Raw genomic sequence first — 15914 nt, 5'->3', positions numbered from 1 at the left:
GCAAAACGATTTCCTGACCAAAGAGAACCCGAAATGGAGAAAACCCTGTGCTTGAATGCACACTGCTTCGATATGCCATCATGACATAGGGTAGCAGAACATCCCAATTCAGCTGATTTGCGTCGACAAACAAAGACAACATGGATAACAGTGTTCGATTAAATCTTTCCACCATCCCATCTGACTGAGGTGAATATGGGCTTGTCCTGGTTTTATGCATATCCAGCAATCTGCACAGTTCCTTAAACAAGTGTGATTCAAAATTCCTGCCTTGAACAGAGTGAATGGTACGCGGTGTACCATACCAGCATACCCATTCCTCAGTCAAGATTTTTGCGACTGTACAGGCCTCTTGGTTTTTCATAAGGAAGGCCTCTGTCCACTTTGAAAAATAATCACTGATGACTAATATATACCTGTTTTCCAAAAGTGTTGCTGGTAGGGGTCCCATAATATCTAAGTCAATGCATGCATGCAGAGGTCGGGCAATCTCTGCAAAGTTGTTAACGAGCCGTCGATAATATAAGGCCAATCCCACAAAGCTCCTTACTTCTGTCTGATTTTTAGGTTCTGCCCATGACCGTACTGCCTCCAACTTTGCAGGATCGGTCATTACCCCTTCAGCGGAAATAATATGCCCCAAATACTGTACCCTAGTGGAAAACAAATTACATTTAGATTGTTTTACTTTCAGATGGGCTGCATGTAGTTTATTTAGAACCTCACCCAGTCGACTTAAATGCTCTTTAAAACTGCAGCCAAATACAATGATGTCATCAAGTCGTCCACTGTAAATCAGCTAATACGAGGTCCATTAATCTTTGGAACGTACTGGGGGTGTTAGTCAGACCAAAAGGAAGCACGTTAAACTCCCATAGGCCACTCTTTGTGGTAAAAGCTGTCTTGGGCCGATCCTTAGGATCGACCTCGACTTGCCAATAACCACTGGCCAAGTCGAGGGTGGAAACGCACTTTGCATGAGTCAGACTATCTAAAGCATCATCGATACGTGGGAGAGGGTAAGCATCCTTCTGTGTAACATCATTAAGCTTACGATAGTCTACACAAAAGCGTAGCCCGCCAACTTTCTTTCTAACAGGGACCACAGGGCCAGCCCAGGGACTTACAGATGGCAGAATCACACCCAGTTCATGCATCTCTTTAATGTGGTCAGTAACTTTTTGTTGTAAATGTAACGGCACACGCCGTGGAGCCATTTTAATGGGTGGCGCTTGTCCAGTGTCAATCTGATGAAGAATCAGATGTGTCCTCCCCAAATCGGAGTCATCTCTACTGAAGACAGACAAATGAGTGGAAAGAAGGCCATTAATCCCCTGCATCTCAGATTCGCTGAAGCCCCTATTATGTAGTCCCAGTTTTTGCACCAAAGACCAACCTACACAATCTTCAGAAGTCTCCAATATCGGCCCTTCCTCCACATAAACATCAGGGCAGAAGGTGCCCAACGACATGCCCTGTTTCAGTGTATGAGGATGTTCTGCCACATTTATAAGCCTGACTGGTATCAAACCCTTATCTACTCTACTGACCACCCTAGCAACCAATACATCACAATCATTTGAAAGGGCCCCTGAGGGTTCCAGCATGCCTTCCATACCTTCTAAACAGGCCCCACTGATGATCCCTGGAATGATAACTTCACTCCTAGGAGGAATAACAAGATCCTTTTCCACAGTCACCGGCCTGTTCTCCTTTAAAGAATGGATGAGTTGTAAAGACAATTGCTTTCTCATTAACACACAGGACCCCCCCTTTAAATCAACCACAGCTCCAAACTTACATAAAAAATCTGTCCCCAGCAACCCCTCTTCTGGTGCAATATCTGCTAATAAAAAATCAAGTTGTCAAACTCACACACCGTTTGCCACTTCCCAAATATATCCAGGTGTCCCCCATTAGCCACAGACACCTTGCCATTATACCCAGTCAGCTGAACACCCCCGGTGTATTCCTCAGCCAAAATGGAACAAAGGGAACAATTCACCCCACCCACTTTGGCCGATAAGTAAACCCCCGCCCCACAAGTATGCCCTAGGGGCTCCATCTTCAGGCCAGAATAGCAGTTGAGAAGGGCGGGCATTTGGCCCTCTGTACCAGCCCCTCTAGTTTAAATAGGGGCAATTCGTCCTAATGTGGCTGTAATAGACACAATTGACGAATTGCCCCTATTTAAACTAGAGGGGGCTGGTAAAGAGGGCACATGTAACTCCTCTCCTAGTTACTCTACATTGGCCTATTGGACACTTACTAGATCTGCTTACGGCTATCTCAATTCTAGGATCCAGCTGTGAATCCCCAACCACTCACGGTCATCTGATGAGCATCTGTTGTGTCGACTAGCCATAAATGCTAGATCAAATTCTAGACTCTTTTCCTCAGTGGTTCCTCGTTGGTGGAATGAGTAGCCCAGTGCTCTCCGTTCCTGTGATTGTTTAGGCCCAAACATTCACCATTTTGGGGATATAATTGAATTTATACTGATTTCTCCTAATAGGTTCATCAAACTGAGCATGGAGAAAACTTTGACCAAAAAATAGGGCTAATGTTTTTCAAGCAGATGACCTGTCTGTAGAGATGGCAAAAGCTAGAGGTTATGTGACCTTGGAGTTTCAAGGGCACAGGCCATACACGAGACGAAGAAGAAATATCCATCCTTCTCAGTCAGAAAAAAATCTCATGTGACTAGAATCATACAAGGGCACGAAACAAAGAAGTGCTTTCTATATCTGATTTGCCCCTCTCCTTGGGCTCCAAAGATGAATGAGGTTCTTTGATGTATTTTTTAACTTCAGCTTCTGCATCACCTTTGATGATTCCATGTAGGCTTGCAATGAGCACACGTGCTTTCTGCACTCGCTCAGTAATGGATGTTGGGGTAATTCTGTGGGGAAGATTAAACGGGTTTTAGCATCTGAGCCCTTGGGTTTTTGACAGGAGGATTTCATGGGAGAGGGGGAACGTTAACAAATCATTGCATGTTTCAGATGAGAATACTTTTTATTGACATTAAAATGATTTTGTTGTCAGGAAGTCATTTCAGAGGAAAATGTGGCTATCTTTGCACTGAGGTTCCACAGCCACACTTTTATGTTTTTTAGAGCTGACCCTTAAATTCCAGAAAGATTGTACACTGAAGTTGATATCTCCCCTGTCAAATGATATATTAAAAGTGTGCTTTATGACGTCTGATGGAATTGGGTTGGAGCTAGTGCAGTTGCCATGCTGGCATTTTTTGGAGCACATAAAAACTTTTCACTGCTTTTACATTACATTATGAATAATTGAAGTCAGCACACTTCATGGACCTCGTTAGCCTGTGCCAAATAGACCATCAACGCCCCGACTCTGGCATTCGGAACATCTTACCTCCTTGTGCCCACACATGTCTCCCATCATAAATATTACACACCTCAGCTGCCAGGCTGTTTAAAAGAGCACCTTCCCTTTCACCTCGGAGGTTACAAGATTAGCACTGCCCACGGGCCTGTGCACCACCCGCAGCAGACTTGGTCTATCATGAAGAGTTTATGGAGGGCTCCCGTGCCAAAGGCCTTGTCTGGCCCATTGCAACTCGTTGGCATGAGAGTGTGTATGTATCTGTGGTTAGGGATCTCAGACTGCTGTTGCAAAGGCAACACCTTTTATAGTGTCCTTTGGAGCCAGTGGAAGGGGTCAGCATCAAGATGCTGGTCAACTCCAGCCAGTGGCACTTAGAGTTGATGGCATGAGGCCGGCTGCCTAGGCAATCCCATCCCTAAGGCAATCAACTTTGCACCAGATGGACTGCAGTAAATGCTGCCTCTTTCATCACTTTAATCAGACACGGAATGCTTCATGGCCAGGTTGCTCTCACACGCGTGCGCACGCACACACACACACACACACACACACACACACACACACACACACACTCATACACATACATGAACACACACTCACGCACGCACACACACGCGCACACACACACACACACACACAAATACCAAAAGTTAGTGTAGCTCTCCTATCTTTCATCCTGGACACAGCTAACCGGGCCCTTGGAGTATTTACAAACATAATGAGTTTTGGCATGAGTTACTTGCAATTTCAGGAGACTGGCCAGTGGCATTGACGTTGTTCATCATTTTAATGATCACCAATATGTAAGTAGTGTCCCTATCACTCAGACTCAGTGGTTCACTTCTTTCCACTGAATCAACAAATCACATTGATTAAGCTCACACTACATCTTGATATCACTGATGAATGAGCAACTGTCTGTTTACCACACAAGGTGTTAGTTATGCATTTAGATGTTTACCTCAAATCAAAACACTGTCAAACCAAAACTTGATTCAAAAATCATTTAAAGCAAAAAAAGGCATTTAGTCTAGATGATAATATCAAAACTTTGTATACAGATATACAGAAGTCGATTGTACTGAGTAGCCTGACTTTCAGTACAGTTCGTAAAACTCCCCAGCAATAACAAATGTAAATGCTGAGGCTAAATGGCTTTTATCCCATCCACATCTCTCAGTCTGTAATGAATTATGGTCAGAGATGGTCTCCCTATTGTTCGCATCCCTTTGAAATATTTTCACTGGGGTCTGGAACTCTTATTTATTCCTGTAGCATTTTCAGAGTTGAATGGTGCTTAAGCAGGGGAAAAAAAGACTCCTTCAAGCAGAACAAAGCCTCACATTAATCATTCAAGCAAAGGCCCAGCTGTCCCCAGGGATTCAACTGGACTCAATGCAAAACCTCTTCAAGAAATATTGCATATAAAGTGCACCAAAGGTTGTGGGGAGAAACTGATGTGGTGAAAGAAATGTACATTCTCCAAACAGGAGTGCCGTCTGCTCTCTCTCTGTCTTCCCTTGTGATACGTACTGCAAATGAGGGTGCTGAGATACGGGCCCTGAACCCATTCACCATGACCCTTGAAAATAATCTTGCCCACTAGATTCCAATGCTCACTGATGGTATGCCTTGCTACTCAGAGGTGCAATACGTTAGTGAAAGGTCTCCAAATTGAAGGCCATTACTGAGCTGAGAGACGGCTCTCCAAAGCAGCCATCAAAAGCCCTCCACTTGAGGGCTCCTGGAGAGGGTTTGACGCTGGCAATCAAAGTTCTCTCACTCATAATGGGCCTCTTGATGACTAAGTAGCTCACGGTGCTTCAATTATAAGGAATCAAAAAAATTATGTGCTAGAGTCAAACATTTCAAAAGGTCATAATTAGTAAAAGCTTTTGGTAATGTAATGTAATGTCTGTAATGTCTCAGAAGATCTTAAACATCACTTTTATGTATTCTGTAGGAGAGTTTGCATAACTTGATGAAGCTGTGAGAAGTGTTTTTGTGAAGTGTTGCTGTGCTAACAAGCTTCCAAACACCATCAATATGTACTTGCTGGGCCACCAGCTGCTGTTTTTGGAAATGGTGTGGATATGGTATATTTGGTATGGAAATGGTATGGATATGGTATATTTGGTAATGCTGTGCCATCAAACTGAAAACATACTGAGGAAAAGCCTATACATATTGTCACTTTAGTTATCTATACATCTCAATCAAAAGAGCAATCAAACATAAAGTCAAACAGCACACAGAAATGTTTCAGGACATTTCAATATGAAAGTGGCACTCTCCTTCTGTTTACGGAGCCGGGTTATGCTAACGGCTAAAATAACGTACGTATATGGAATATTTATTTGAGAAGCTTTCTGTGAACACTCTGAGGTGGCTGCGCTTTGACGACTTCATTTAATATGGATGATTACTTTGTCAAAAAAACACTTAAAAAAAACGGTCAACTAATGACACAGTAAAACATTTTCAAAGGAACCCATCGAAACTTCACACCGGATCCTTCACTGAAGGATATTGTTACAGTATGTCTCACCAGAAAATGTCAAAGCACTTTCTGAAAGGGTTCCTCAGACGGAATGCACACAGATAGATTATGCCAGGCACATGCACAACCACAGAGCTAGATATGACGTCTCCTTTACATATTCTGCTTTTATGCTCTGTGTATTTGGAATTGGACAATTACTGTAATTTACCCTGTTAGATTTCACAAACACTTTATGTTCTGAGCACTACACCACTTGTGAGATTAATAATTGCTTTGTATGCTTATTGAAAATAAGAGCAGGCAGTGTGTGTGTGTGTGTTTGTGTGTGTGTGTGTGTGTGTGTGTGTGTGTGTGTGTGTGTGTGTGTCTGCATATTACTGAGTAACTGTTTTCTAAAAATGTGTCAGTCTGGGCTTATTTTCCTTGATCTTTCCTTGGTTTCTCATTCCTCTGTCGGTTGATATTCTTGGAATGGAGAACTCTAATGGAATTGGTATTTAACGATGTTCCATGTTTTTATTGCAGTAATTAATTAGCCTGCTGTACTGTTCAGAGCTTCCCCCACATAGCAGCACTCCCTGGCTGTTTCATGCATGCGGAGCACAAAGCACCGGGCCTGAGATGCTGCTGCTGCTCTCCCTCAGCCTCTCATCAGCACTCAGAGGGTTGCAATGCTCACACAGACCCCAGTGCACCATTTCCCATAAACGAAGGACAACGACCGTGCAGTCCATCCAATCCACTCCCTCCATTCCAAGAAGACATTTGCATATTTCACCACTAATTCTCCTGGAGGATTATTACGCTGTCCTGTTGACTGATTCAGATAGAGGTCTCAAGCAACCATCTTCAGCTCAAGTCACAACTAACCTTCAAACAGTACTACTCGTGACTCCAATGGGTCTCTATAAACTTGATCTATTTTGTGACTGTGAAGGGTATGTGGTTTGGGACATGCATCCATTCCACAAGGAGTTTACCAGTGTCAGACAAGGAGTATGTGTTCTTGAATTCTTATTCCAAAAAGATTTCTTGCAGACCAGACAATCAATATAATTTCTGAGATGGTGATAAACATTAATTGTGTCTTTTCTCTCTTGTTTGCCCTCACCGAATAAAAGAAACATTACATCTTTATCATTAAATAAGCAATATTTTTATCTGGCACAAAGTGAGGTGTTGGTTGCTACTCTGCTGTTAATCCATGAACTGCTGAGCTACATACACTGCATATTGATGTGCTAGTGCCCTCCTCTCAATTTACTACACAGCAGAGAGGGGAGATGGTCACCTCTGGAAGAGCAAGCATCCATCCTTTGGTAATAATTGACATTGTATGTACTGCGCCAAGGCAACTGGAAAAAAACATTGCAAATGAGTGGTTCTCATGGTGAAAACGACCTTGCTTTATGGCTTAAGTGCTTCCTGCTCCTCTCGTCTGATCTGCCAATCCCATCTATCATTCTAATGCTGTGGCACCAAGCCAGCCCAATCAAGCCCAATTATTTGTACTCTCATTAGCGAGTGACAGCGTTGCAGCTACATCTCTGGTTGGACAAGGTCACGTCACATGTCAGGGAACTTTGAGATGCTTTATATAGATGTGGAACCATGTGTGTGTGTGTGTGTATGTGTGTTTGCATGTCTGTGGTTTTTGGTGTTTGATGACATGAGGGGCACTATTATACAGCACAAGCACTGCATGCAGGATGTGTAAAGAAAGCTCTAGTCATGAGACGGAGGACACTTAGTTACATCCTTCAGTATTTCATCTTTCCAAAAACAGCGGCACCCATCAAAGAGGCAGCCAGGAAGGAAATCCCCTCATAGAAGCCCATGAAAAGTTTATGCTGCTGTCATGTAGTGTTTACGTAAGCCTCGTGTATAATTCACACTATTTGTGCCTCTAGTGCAACCCTTTTCCATTTATTACAGCAGTTGAATAAAATACACTAGTGGGGTAGGTAGGGAAAAGCAATTTACCCATCAAAAACAAGATTATGCACCCCACTTTAGCTACGATTATTTTACATTCCAAATAAAATGTTGATTCAGCTTATCTACTGATTTATGTTGAAAAATGACATAATTTCTCCATTCATAGCCAAAACAACCAATTATGGAAGCCTGAGATCTCCACCTCAGAGAGATGGGCTCAGCGTGCCCTGCCATGCGTATGAGGAGGAGCAGGAGCGGCAGTAGCAGCAGAGGGCGAGTGATGCACTGAGTGCTTTTATTGCTTTTCCCTCGCAGGGCTCCTTGGCCCACAGATGGAGCGCCCTGTTGCACCTGCTGCTCTGCGTTTGTTCACTGCGACCACCGACAGCCTCACACCCAGCATGCACTGCGACACACCTTCCTCACATGAGGGGTGGGGTTTGTGTGTGTGTGTGTGTGTGCCGTCACGTCAGTCCGAAGAAGAAAAGAGTGTAAATTTCAGGAAAGGCAGAGACCATTCAGTCACAGGTCAATGCCTTGCAGACGGAAGGGAAAAAAACTGTCTGCTTGAATAACTGCCAGTTAATCCCCCGTTGGAGACATGCAATAAATCACTACATTTTATTCAAACTTGTTAGTATTGCCTCACTTATGTGACTGAACTAATTGCCTCACTTATGTGACTGAACTAATTAATGCACAATGGTACATTGTCAAGTCCATCGAACACAAATGAACACAAAGAAACACATACACACTGATAGATCATCAGAGAGGACTATAGATAGATAGATAGATAGATAGATAGATAGATACTTTATTGATCCGCAAGGGAAATTCACTAAACTTTAATGTAGAAATCTGAGGAGGATGGAGAGGATAAGACCATACAAAAGGCCTTTGAGGTGTTGCTTTGATATATTCCTACAGATATATGTTATGCTTTGATATATTCCTACAGATATATGTTATGCTTTGTTTGCATGCCTCACTTCATAGAGATATATGTTATGCTTTCTCTGCCTCAGTCCCTCTGTGTTCACTGGTAGGGGGATGGGGATTACACTAAATATTTGATACACAATATGTATTATAAAGCTAAACCCATCCTTTATATGGCCACTGGCTGCTTTATGATGATAAATGAAACAGATATCCTGTGTAGAAGGGTTTGGTGCATTTGCATTCTGGTGACAATTTTATAGTGTATGTGTGTGTGTATGCATCAGAGTCTCCATCTCTCTGTCTCTCGCTCGCTCCTCTCCCTCATATGTATGTATGTGTGTGTATGTGGGTGTGTGGGTGTTTTGGGGGGAGGGGGGGGGGGGCGGGAGGGCTGGGGGTCCGTACGTGTACACTTGTCTGTACGTGCTTCAGATCAGCTTTTCTTATGTTATAATCAAGCTTTCAGCAACCTGGAGAATGGAGGAGAGAGTGCTGGAACTATTTGAACTGTTGAGGAACGAAGAGGAGTGAGCTTCATTAAAAGCCTGAGTTGTTCTTGCGGTGGATTACAGGGTAAGTGCTGAGCGGTGGCTGGCCTGTGGGGGCTTACAGAGGGAGGAGGCAGGCCAGCAGATTGGGATAGTGTCAACGGCATTAATTACTTCTGGGTCCCAGTCCAGAAACTCGGCTCTCCTGTGTCCTCTCCTCTCCCTTCTAAAGGCTAATTTGTGGTCAAAAATCAATGCTTGCTATTGTTATACTATGAAGGCAAACTGTAGTGCAACAACAGAGTTTGACAAAGTTTATCCCTTTTCAAACCATAAAGCTCCCAATTAAAAAAAGGTACAACAAAATTCTTGTGAAAGATTTCTGTGTAATTGATTCCCACTGAATGACTTAGAACTCTTGCCCAAGTTTTGTTCAGAACAACCATAAAACATTTGGGTGAGACCATTTCGAAACAGCTCGACTGTCCCCTGGAGTAGGCTACTGGCTGCCTTGGCCTCCAGCTCGCAGCCTGATCGTCAGCACTCACCCCTGGAGATTAACGTATCATTGGCCACTCCTGCTAAGTAATGCAGGCCAAAGCAAAACAGATGTGCGTGTCACCGCGTTATCTCCCTGCCACAAGCACATGATGAGGGCTCTTGTCTGGGGAGGAAACAGCCGCAATTTTGAGAAAAGTCAAATGATTCATCTCGGCCCGCTGTGCCATTCGTCTGTGTCACCGCTTATGCGATGCACCCAAACACTTTGCCTAGCCCCCCAACTTCCCTGTCGCCTGGCTTAGAAAGCCAAATCAATCAAGCTTCCCCATGCAGGAAAGTGCAGAAATAAAGAGACAATGAAGTGGAATGGAGGAAAGCAGGATGGATGGCATAAGAGGGATTTGGGACAGGCCATGAGGAATCTCATGTGTGTGGACAAACACGCGTGCTGAGGCACTGCTGAATACTGAACACACAGAGCTGCTTCAAAAGATCTTAATATATGATCTAATTACCATCCATGGGTCATGAAGAATATGCCTAATAAGGTGAGCAGAATTATTTGTTGGTTGTGAATTTAAATGAAGAGAGAGAGAGAGAGACAATGCATTCAGCAGTATTTTATGGGCAAGGTTTCAGAGTGTATTTTGGACCATTAGCTTTTCATTTTGCGCCCCGAGCATGTCATATACACACGGATGTCAGCTCCGTTAGGTGGCCTGCGTATCTCTGGAAGCCAAGCACCAAATCCTGTTTTATGTCCACGTGTATTTTTCATCGAGGTACTTCTCTGTTTTGTTTTTCTGAATGTAAGCACTCTATATGTATAATACTGTATACAGCATCCATGACAGAGTGAATGCAACTTTAACACAAAACACAAAATTGCAAGAATACCTTGAGCTTCCACAACATATGTACTAACTTTCTTTCAATCACACTGAAACCCTTGAGAAATGCTTTCATTTTGATAAACACTTGAGCAAATAGTATGTCAGACAAACTGAGTGAAAACGTTCTTTTAAACCATTTTTCTGTGCCAGGTTATTAATTTTGGAAACGGATGGTACTGTAGGTAATCTAACGAAGTGACAGGACCTTCCAGCAGCATCTGTTCAGCGCTCTTTTACTGTGCTGCATTGAGCCCATTCTCACAAATGAAAAATGAAAGGACATCCAACTTGAAGGGCATTATCCCTTCGTCTCACTGATCAGAATATGCAAGTGCTTTCTTGGCCAGCTTTGTCAACGATCACGACAGTCCTTGAACATCATTTGATAGACTTGGACATCTGTGACAATGTCACAGAGTGCCTGGCAAGGAGCATTCTTTATTGTCCGAGGGTGAAAGGGGACGCTTTTGGCTTAAGTACAGATTTCTCATTTGTAAAGGAAACACTTACTGTTGATCAACATCTGTTGTTAAGTTAATTTTGTAAATGGCTTGAATCTGATCACAAGTTTATGGACTCATGCACTTCACTGGCATCTCTGGAAGTGTGAGACGACTTGAAGAAAAAGGATCCTTTTCGCCACCAGATGCTCTACACTGATGTTCAAGATCAAAGTCGCTCACTCCAGTTTACCAGTTTCACTCTGAAATGAAAATACATAAATTACTTTAAGTTTCTTTCATGATCTTGTGGATATTCATTCAATCGTACTAACAACCATAAAGAAGGTCTAAGAATAAGGTATTGTCTTTATGTTGTGTAGGTTATATACTTTCACTTGTGTATGTATACGTGTTTAGGTGAGTATCCTACATTCATGTTTAATAACTGTTGGACTTAATAATGCAATGCACATACAGGTATGTGTTGAATCTATTAGAAGATTCTGCTGTTTGTTGTTGATGCATACAGTATGTTCAAGTTTCATTCAGTGAGATGATTTAAATTCTGTTGCACAGGTGTGCAAAGACAATAAAGACACGCTATGCTATTCCATTGAAATGATTTGCATGTGTACAGTGTACTTTACGTCTTAGCAGCAGATTTAAAGAAGCAGAGAACCAACTGCTGAATGTTTTTAAATAAATTGACCCTGACTAATCCCTGTTCAACCCAGACAGGGGCTGACTTCATTAGCCAGTGCTAACAAACCTTTGCCAGCAGCGGCAGGCCTCCTCCTCAATCTCTCACTTTATCAATTCAGCATTGGTCAGAGGGTTTGGACCTCACAGAGTCCACACAGTCTACCCTTTGAAAGCAGGCTACTATCTAAATCAGTCTCCATATCTCCACTGGAAGCTGTGCTGAAGGACCTAGGCCAGCAGGCATCGGTATCAATGATACAAACAGATATTGTATGAGTATGTCTGTTTTTATTATTAGCATTATTATTATTTGACTGTCTACTATTGTCTCATATTCAACATCTTAAAGATATGTTATATTAGTTTGAATGTAAGATCATGTTTGTTGTGTTGAGTGTTCTTGTGTGAAGAGGCTTGGAGTTTCCCCGTGGGTCAATAAAGTATAGCTCACCTTCTTATCTTATCTGACCTCACCTTATCTTACATGACTTGGCCATGACATGATGCTCACTTACCCGTCTTCATAGTGTGGGAACAAACACTAAATGGACATAGTCAATTTTCCATCTCATAATTATATGAAGCGTTTCCTGATAAGCTCTTTAATGGAAAAAAAACGGCAATCTTTATCTGGACAGGAAAACATATATTGCAGCCTTTTATTCCAGGAAAGTGGATAAGCTCATTATGAATACCAAATGTGATTAGTGTTGTAATATCACACCATAATACTCTCAAACAAACAGACTGAAAACCAGTTAATAATAATAATAATAATAATAATAAAAAACTTCAAATGAGCTAAACCGCATCCCTTGTTGGTTGTCTTGGGTCTATTCTTTTGTATCCTCCTATATCTTATCCTGCAAATGTGTTTTTTGTATTCTTTGCTTTTATTATGACCATTCTAGCACAGTGATTTTTGGTTGACACCGGAGCACCAGGGCACATGAAACTTGGTGGGCATGTAACCCCACTGTCAGTCCATAAGGAATTGAAGATTTTGGCCCCCGGTTTTTGCAAAGAGAACATGCAGGAAGATGCGATCATATTATGTACCACTACTGTATGTGATACATCTAGTTTGAGAAAGCTTTCAATGAAGATTAAATTGAACCTCTCGCTCTCTTTAAAAGATAAAACTGGGCCAAGGAATGTCCTTAAACTGAATTTGGTAAATGGCACAACACGCGTTCAAACTTTGGAGGCTAATTGTATCGATGAAATTCCAGAGACATTAAATATTAAGATGGTAGGAAATAAGCCTTTTTAGTATTCATACAGAATAGATCTTTAATTGATGATGTGGCGGGTGTCTGAATGACGAGGGGAGAGAGGGAGAAGGAGAACTGCAGCGGTGGAAAGAAGAGAGAAAGAAAAGAAAAGCAGAGATCACACAAGTGCAGACAGCACTGAAATAAACCCACTTTATTAACAGACGGCCTCTTTTGTTCAATTATTCATATTTTATATAATCAACTGATGTGTAAGCTTTAAACAGCACCAACATATAAAAATGGTATGCGCACTGCTCAAGAGCAGCAGGCAGCAACAACATTGAGCTGTTAACTTGGGTTTCATCAGCGTCTCTCTTCTCAGTCAGTCTGAGTGTACAAAGTCGACTACTAAAACCATAATATTGGAGCGAGCCGAGTCAAGTCTGCTCATCTTAAAATAGGTCAGCGCGACTCCTGGCTTTTAGACAGAGCGACGCGTCTCCCACGCCTACCTGCACTATGAGGCAGGATTGAGAACAGAGGCTTCATCTCCACCCGCTCTTTGATCATACTGGAGCGTCTCTCGGGGGGTGGTGTGTATGATGCGGATCCAGATGCTCAAATCATGGCCATGCTGGCGGATGGCGGATGGCTGAGCCGGTGGGAGAGGAGGAGACGGCCTTGCCTCACCTTTGTCTCTCACAAGAACCACACAAATAGTCACAGCTCACACTCTGGAGGGGGAAATGCCGTAGTCTGAGCGGCTGAGATGGGGTTTGGGGGGGGGGGGGGGTGGCACGGAGTTTGGAGTGGGGGGTGTAGAAGTTTGGCTCAGGACCACGCTTCTCACCTCGGCGTTGCTATGCAGGTCTGGTGACACCCCAACATCATCACCCTCCAACCCGTCCACTCCCACCTCCTCACCTGACTCCTCCCCAGCCAAACACGCTCATTACCTGCTTGATGAAGACGTGGTGCTGAGTCCAGCTGGGTGGTGTGGGATGCTGGGAAGGGGCCATCCGTCTCCGGGAGGACTCTCGCGGCCCCCTCCGAGGACCATTAGGGCTGGGGGGGATCGATGCGACTGGCTGGGGAGGAGTCCATCCGTCATGTCAGGCCCACGGCCCTGTGTCTCTCTCCACTGGAGGCCGGCCCCTAACCCCACGCTGACCCCTCCCTGCTCATATCATTACACCGACCCTCTGGTCCAGCAAAAGACTCCCGCGCTCATTAAGTCGGACCAGGTGTGCCGCCCGCAACTGTAACTAACTACAAGTGCGTGACCACCTGCCAGCTGACAGCACTTCTGTCTTCTCAGTGTGGCTGTATATGGGAAGAGAAAAGGACTCATGAGATGCCAGAGAATTATCTGAGTATCAGATTAGATATCGATCCACAAGTCTCCCACCAGAGAGAATTAACCGACAATGTCTGTGGCATTTCTGATTGTGATCGGGGTCATGAAACAATATAAGTGTGATTGGGAAAGGAAATACTTAAAGTGCACCAACAGTCCATTTAGCCTCCCTACTTTAGCCAGTGATGATTGGGGTGGGCTGGGTTTGCTCACGTGCAAATGGAGGAGGCTGTTGCAAGAGTAGAGGGTGCAGCTCTTTGTTGTCTAGTCTTTTCAGTGTAAAAAGACATGCCTATTTTCTCAACTCTGGTTAAAGGCCACTGTGAGTTTTCAGGAAGAAAGTCAGATTGTTTCTTTTCTCTCTGGGTACTTGCATCCGGCGCACGGTGACATTTGCAGATAAGCCTCTTAGTGATTGACTGACAGCAGGAAAATGGCCAGAATGGGATTTCTGAAAGAATCAATCAGCAAATTAACCACCCAGAACAGCCAGACAAATCATCTCCAGACTTCCACTTGGCACCACACAAGTTTGTCATTGACCTTCATTGCAGCGTGTATGTTTTCACATGTTACAGAATTATAAAGAGTGTTACTTTCAGGAGAGAATTCGCAGAGGCTGTGCTGGAATGCATATAGCCACACATAGTGAGGTTCACACACCCTTTCACTCCAGCTCATATTATCTCTCCCTGCCAGCGTGCCTTTTCAAATGCAAATCACAAACAGCCAAAGATTTACGATAACAATTACAATTTCCATTTTTACACCATGAAAGGGGATTTTCACTTCAATACCATTTTATTGTCTTTAAAATAGATTTCTGAGATGTGGAGGCGTCACGATGCTGCTGACGCTGGAATTGTAACTCCTGCAGCCGAATTAAACTCAGTATTGAACACTGCGCCAAATGCACCGTCTCCATCACTGCGTTGTGTAATTCTGTCACAGTCAATCACAGACACCAACACACAGAGACGCACATGCCAGGCAGCTCCGAGCTTGTGCCTGAGAATAACAGTATTAACTGTGCAGACATAAATATGGTTGAGATGGAGTGCGGGGCTGGGGGGATAAATTGCAACAAATCACTAACAGCTCATCCGGGCTGAAACCTCTCTCTCTCTACACAGAAACGAATCATTTAAATATTTCTCTCCAAACATGTCTCACGCTCGCGTTTCCCCTCTTTGAAGTGTAATCACGCCTTGTCTGGGCATCGTTTATAATCACTGTTGAGTCTGCCAGGCCACTGTCGGCCTATGAGGACATACACACACTACCATCATACCCTTTTTTAGCAAACATGGAAAAATATATAGTTGTGGAATGTGGATGGATGGAAGGATGTATCGAATGAAAACAGAGCAATATTCTCAAGATGCAGAACAGAGTGAAATGTTCTGTTATCAGCAGTAACACTCTCTCCATCATAAACATGGAAATATTGAAGTCTCTTAAAGCAAATGTAATGTGAACACCAATCAATGTTATGTTGGTCTTTGCAGATTCTTCTAGCAGACACTGATGCAATGTCGTCACAGACTTGCAATCTCTGTGTGGCTGT

The sequence above is a fragment of the Alosa sapidissima genome, chromosome 6, assembly GCF_018492685.1.
Source record: "Alosa sapidissima isolate fAloSap1 chromosome 6, fAloSap1.pri, whole genome shotgun sequence".
In the NCBI taxonomy this organism is placed as follows: domain Eukaryota; kingdom Metazoa; phylum Chordata; class Actinopteri; order Clupeiformes; family Clupeidae; genus Alosa; species Alosa sapidissima.
The sequence above is the reverse complement of the archived record's forward strand: the minus strand, read 5'-3'. Positions refer to the sequence as shown.